At 46.6% G+C, this 6,353-nt stretch overlaps 1 protein-coding gene across 1 annotated transcript in view; it reads right to left on the bottom strand.

Moving 5' to 3' along the window:
* The window catches only part of LOC100447686 (neuroblastoma breakpoint family member 12), a 2,265,351-nt gene that overhangs the window by 381,202 nt on the left and 1,877,796 nt on the right, over positions 1–6,353 (bottom strand).

Below are 6,353 nucleotides of genomic sequence, written 5' to 3'. Positions count from 1 at the left end.
CGCACGGCAGAAGTTCGGTCCAGCAGCCGGACGCGGTGGCCGCGGCTCCGCCCGGGCAGGAGCTCCGCCCGGCCTAGCGCTCGGGCTGGGGCCGCCCCCTCCAGGGGAAGCCCGCCAGGACCGCCGAGAGGGAAGGGGGGCGGAGCTCGGGCGAGAGAGGGAGGGACTCAAAGCCCGACGTTGGAGAGATTAACTCCTGGTGTGAGTGGATCTGGAGAGACGAGATTCTTGGATCCCATCATCCTCACTGCCTCTGTGACCCCTCACGCTTATGTATGGGATTGGGGTGGTGGCACGCTGCTGCTAAGGCGGTGTGAACCAGGTATCTGACAGTATAAAGCAGTCTTCCTTGAAATGACAACTGTCCCTCCCTAGGGCAAAGCCTGGGGTACTGAATCCAAAGTGTACCTAATAGTAACTATCCCAGATACACGTGCACAATACCTCCACCAGAGCCCCCATACCTTTGGTGTAGCTGAAGATGATCAGAGGGGTTTTCTTACCCACAAAAGGGATCTTTCTGTCCCTCTCTGAACTACCTACCCGCTCTCCTTCCTCCAAAGCCTTGGACCCTCCAGAGGCCCCATCCTAACCAAGCTGATCACTCACATGCAGGCCCCAGATTAAATCTCTGTATCCATGGAAATACCTATTTTTTTATTTTATTATTTTTGAGATGAAGTCTCACTCTGTCACCCAGGCTGGAGTGCAGTGGCGCGACTTGGCTCACTGCAACCTCCGCCTCCCGAGTTCAAGCAATTCTCCTACCTCAGCCTCCCGAATAGCTGAGATTACAGGCCTGCGTCACCATGCCCGGCTAATTTTGTATTTTTAGTAGAGACAGGGTTTCACCATATTGGCCAGGCTGGTCTCAAACTCCTGACTCGTGATCCGCCCGCCTCACCTTGGCCTCCCAAAGTGCTGGGATTACAGGCGTGAGCCGCCGTGCCTGGCCCAGAAAATACCAACTTAAGGGAAATGTACCCGTACTACATACTGAGAAACTCACAGCATTTTATAGTTGGCTGCATATTTGTTCAATAAATATTGGAGTGCTTATCAGGGATCGTTAGGTGCTGAGGACATAAAAGCCTTGCAGGAGTTCACAGTCTAGCAGCAGAGACAAGACATGTTAAACCTATAATCAGCATACCAAAAAAAGTGCTTTAATAAATAGGAAGAATTCTTTTATTTAGCTTAAGCCTTCAGTATAATCCTCCTCATAAGACACTACCCAGGCCAAAGATTGAAGGTGCCAGCCTACCAATATTCCCAGGCACCTGTTGAACTGGAACTAGGCCCAGTTACTTTGTGGTTTTTGTCCCTAGGGAAGATGCCACCCTCTCCTAACACTCAGGTTCTTTCCTTGCTGCTTTGCTACCCAAATTGGTGAGCGCTTCAAGCTAAACTTAGACTCAACTAGTTCTAAATTCCAGCTGCTCCCTTCCAACACCTGAGTCTTCGTCAAGTCCTGAGATCTTTTTTGATGTTGTTCTGTTCAGTCCTCTAGATCAAAAGTTACTATAGTTTGTATTTCTGAGAATTTTCAGTAGTTGCAGGATGAGGAAGGTAGGGAGGGTTATTAAAAAGAGACAAAGCAAGGATCTTTCGAAGTGATGGATATGTTCATTATCTCGATTGTGTAATGGTTTTATGGGTGTATATACATATGAAAACACATCAAATTGTATACTTCAAATACATGCATTTTACATGGAGAGACATATTGACGTATATCAGTTGTACGTCAATAAAGCTGTAAATGGCCGGGCGCGGTGGCTCACGCTTGTAATCCCAGCACTTTGGGTGGCCGAGGCGGGCGGATCACGAGGTCAGGAGATCGAGACCACGGTAAAACCCTGTCTCTACTAAAAATACAAAAAATTAGCCGGGCGTGGTGACAGGCGCCTGTAGTCCCAGCTACTCGGAGAGGCTGAGGCAGGAGAATGGTGTGAACCCGGGAGACGGAGCTTGCAGTGGGCCGAGATAGCGCCACTGCACTCTAGCCTGGGCGACAGAGACTCTGTCTCAAAAAAATAAATAAATAAAAAATAAAAATACATATAAAGCTGTAAATGCTGGGCGCAGTGGCTCACGCCTGTAATCCCAGCACTTTGGGAGGCTGAGGTGGGCAGATCACCTGAGGTCGGGAGTTCGAGACTAGCCTGGTCAACATGGAGAAACGCTGTCTCTACTAAAAATACAAAAAAAATAGCTGGGCGTGGCAGCGCATGCCTGTAATTTCAGCTACTCAGGAGGCTGAGGCAGAACTGCTTGAACCCAGGAGGCAGAGGTTGCAGTGAGCTGAGACTGCACCACTGCACTCCAGCCTGGGACAGACCAAGAGTCCATCTCTAAATAAATAAATAAATAAAATAAAACTGTAAACATTTAAGAGAAAAACCTCACCTTGAGTTCTAGTGATTTCATGAAGGAGGAATCTCCTTTAAAAGTTAATTTGGGCCAGGTGCGGTGGCTCACGCCTGTAATCCCAGCACTTTGGGAGGCCGAGGTGGGCGGATCACGAGGTTGGGAGATCGAGACCATTTTGGCCAACATGGTGAAACCCCGTCTCTACTAAAATACAAAAAATCAGCTGGGCGTGGTGGCGTGTGCCTGTAATCCCAGCTACTTGGGAGGCTGAGGCAGGGGAATTGCTTGAACCCGGGAGGCGGAGGTTGCAGTGAGCTGAGATCATGCCACTGCACTCCAGCCTGGTGACAGAGCAAGACTCCGTCTCAAAAAACAAACAAACGGAAAAAGTTAATTTGAAGGCCAGGCATGGTGGCTCACAGCTGTAGTCCCAACATTTTGGGAGGCTGAGGCAGGCAGATCACTTGAGCTCAGGAGTTCAAGACCAGCCTGGCCAACATAGTGAAACCCCATCTCTACTAAGAATACAAAACTTAGCCAGGCGTGGTGGCACATGCCTGTAGTCCCAGCTACGTGGGAGGCTGAGGTGGGAGAATCACTTGAACCAGGGAGGCAGAGGTTACAGTGAGCTGAGATCACACAACTATACTCCAGCCTGGGTGACAGAGCAATAATCCATCTTAAAAAAAAATTAATTTGAGGTTACTAAAGTTATTGAAAGAGAGAAAAAATAAATTGGAAAAAAGTTAATTTGAGGTTATAAGTTCTAGCATCCCTACAGGATGACGGAACCAGGGCACCTGAATCTTTTCCTGCATGCAAGCTCCAAAAGGATAAGAAGGTTTTCTGTGCTGCCTCTACTCTATTCCCAGTGCCTGACAAATAGTAGACTCCTTAAATATCTGTTTAATAAATTAAGTTACCAAAGGAGGGAAACTGTGAATCAGAAGCAAAGTTCCAGATTGAAGGCATTCAAAAACATAGTCTGAACCTCATCATGGCCCACCAGGTTTCACCTACTTTCACCCGCATACTCCTACATCTGAAGCCTGGGGAATGGGGTGGGGAGATGAAACAGGAATCATAAGTCCCTACTAAGTCCTGTTAGAGAGCCCAGGAGGAATAAAGGGAACATTAGGATTAGAGCTACTTTGGGGAAAAAAATTTATGAACTCAAGGAAAATTTTAAGGCTGGGGCTATTGAGGTAAGTTTGTGGAGTTTTAGGGAGGGAGACTGGGAAAACCAGGGGCTAAGGAAGTTTCTACTCCTGTGTTAACATTAACATCACTCACCACTCCCATAGGTCAGCCCATCCTGGGATCAGTTTCCAGGAGCCCCAGAGGGAGCCAAAGTCCTGGCTTCCATTACCAAAGCCGCTTCCTGACTCATTCTTGAGTTTAGCCGAATGATATCCCCCTTTCTGGACCCTTCTCTCTACAGTTTCTTCATTCTCCCCACCCCACCCGTCATATATAACAAGAAATGTAATAGTCCTTTAATATACGTTGGTAATTGAGAGCAGGAAGGCAAGGAGAGGTTCTGTTCCCCTTAATAGAAATGACTCAGACCTTTTTGATGATCTTTCTTCAATAGCTGCACCTCTTCTCCCTTTCTCCATCAATCCCTCCTTTTTCCATTTTCCTGGCCGTAAAGCAGTCCCGTGCCCATCCACATAAAACCTCGCACCTTCTCTAGGATCTGATCCGGATTATCTCAGATGCTCTTTTTCACCCTTGGCCAAACTCTGGAGCCAGCCTCTGCAGCCAGCCTCTGCAGCCCTTGTGTAGCCCCCTGTCTTCCACGACAACCCCTCCCCACTCTTTTTTCTCAACCCAGCCTCTTTACTGCGACAACTGCTGCTGTCTGACCCAGTGTAACCCAGCAGAGGGTGGACTGAGAGAAGGAATGGGGAGGGATCAGCGTGCGGGCCACCAAACTGCAATTCCAGATTTTAGAGGAATTCACTGCCTCATTTTCACCTACCAGCCTGGCTAGTGGAAGGGCAGGCAGGGGAGGAGGCCCAGGGGAAGTGGCCAAGAGAGATACATTTTTTTTTTCAGTCTGAGAATGGAATCACAGGCAAAAATGAAACTTGGGTATCCCTTCATCCTCTACCCAGGAATCAGACTTTTCATCCCTTTTGTCACCTCGGACAAAGAACAGTGAGACCATGTGTGTCAAATATAGACACGTTGTTTAACACTTGATAAAATATTTTAGATAGTATATCTTGAAGAAAATCCAGGTCTCTCAATCTCCCCTTTAAAAAAAAAAATCATGGATTCAACAGTCCCAAGGCAGAGAAAAAAGATTAGAGTTGTGACAGATTTGAGAAAGTGGAAAGGAAGAGTGTCAAACCCCATTTTCACTGAGGGCTGTTTTTCAAACCATGGGTCTTGACCCATTAGTGGATGCATTTTGATGGAGTATATTAGCAAAGAATAGAACAGAAATAGTAAAGTATTATTTGAGGTATGTATACACAAGACACAAAATGTATTTCTTGGCCAGATGCAGTGGCTCACACCTGTAATCCCAGTACTTAGGGAGGAGGATCACTTGAGGCCAGGAGTTTGAGACCAGCCTGGCCAACATGGCAAAACCCTGTGTCTTCAAAAAGTACAAAAATTAGCCATGCATGGTGGTGCATGCCTATAATTCCAGCTACTCAGGAGGCTGAGGCATGAGAATAGCTTGAACCCAGGAGGCAGAGGATGCAGTGAGCTGAGATCACGCCACTGCACTCTAGCCTGGGTGACAGAGTGAGACTCTGTCTCAAAAAAATTTTTTTTATTTCTTACTAGGGATCAAAAAGTTTAAAAGTTGCTGACTTATAGGGCCATTTGTGAATTTCATTCAAAAACAAATTAAATAATTGCCAAGGCCAGGCATGGTGGCTCAAGCCTGTAATCCTAGCACTTTGAGAGGCAGAGGTGGGTGGATCACCTGAGGTCAGGAGTTCAAGACTGCTTGGCCAACATGGTGAAACCCCGTCTCTACTGAAAATACAAAAAAATTAGCTGGGTGTGGTGGCATGCACTTGTAATCCCAGCTACTCGGGAGGCTGAGGCAGGAGAATTGCATGAACCCAGGAGGCGGAGGTTGCAGTGAGCTGAGACCGCACCACTGCACTCCAGCCTGGGTGATAGAGTGAGACTCTGCTAAAAAAAAAAAAAAAAAAAAAAAAAAAATTGCCAAAGCTTGGAAACAATCCAGATGTCCTTCAGTAGGTGAATGGATAAATAAATTGTGACACATTCAGACAATGGAATATTATTCAGTACTAAAAATAAGTGAGTTATCAAGCCATGGAAAGACATGGAGGAAATTTAAATGTATATTACTAACTCAAAGAAACCAATCTGAAAAGGATACATACTGTATAATTCCAACTAAGCACAACTGGGGATGGGAGAAAGATCAGCGGTTGCCAGGGGTTAGCAGGGATGGGGAGATGAGCAGACAAAGCAAAGAGGATTCTTAGGGCAGCGAAACTACTCTGTATGATAATATAGAGATGGCCAGGCACAGTGGCTCATGCCTGTAATCCCCAGCACTTTGGGAAGCTGGGGCAGGTGGATCGCTTGAGCCCAGGAGTTTGAGACCAGCCTGGGCAACATGGCAAAACTTGGTCTCTATTAAATATACAGAAAAACCAGCCAGGTGTGGTGGTGCTCGCCTGTAGTCCCAGCTACTTGGGAGGCTGAGTTGGAGGATTACTGGAGCTCAGGAAGTTGAGGCTGTAGTGAGTTATGATCATGCCACTGCACTCCAGCCTGGGCAGCAGAGTAAGACCCTGCCTCAAAACAAACAAACAAACAAAACCAAAAAAGATAATATAATGATGGATATATGTCGATATAAATGTGTCCAAACCAATAGACTCTATAACACCAAGAGTGAACCCTAATGTAAACTATGAACTCTGAATGATAATAATGTGTCAATGTAGGTTCATCAGTTATAACAAATACACCAC

This window comes from Pongo abelii, chromosome 1 (genome assembly GCF_028885655.2).
Source record: "Pongo abelii isolate AG06213 chromosome 1, NHGRI_mPonAbe1-v2.0_pri, whole genome shotgun sequence".
Classification (NCBI taxonomy): Eukaryota; Metazoa; Chordata; class Mammalia; order Primates; family Hominidae; genus Pongo; species Pongo abelii.
This window is presented reverse-complemented; position numbering and strand designations above follow the sequence as displayed.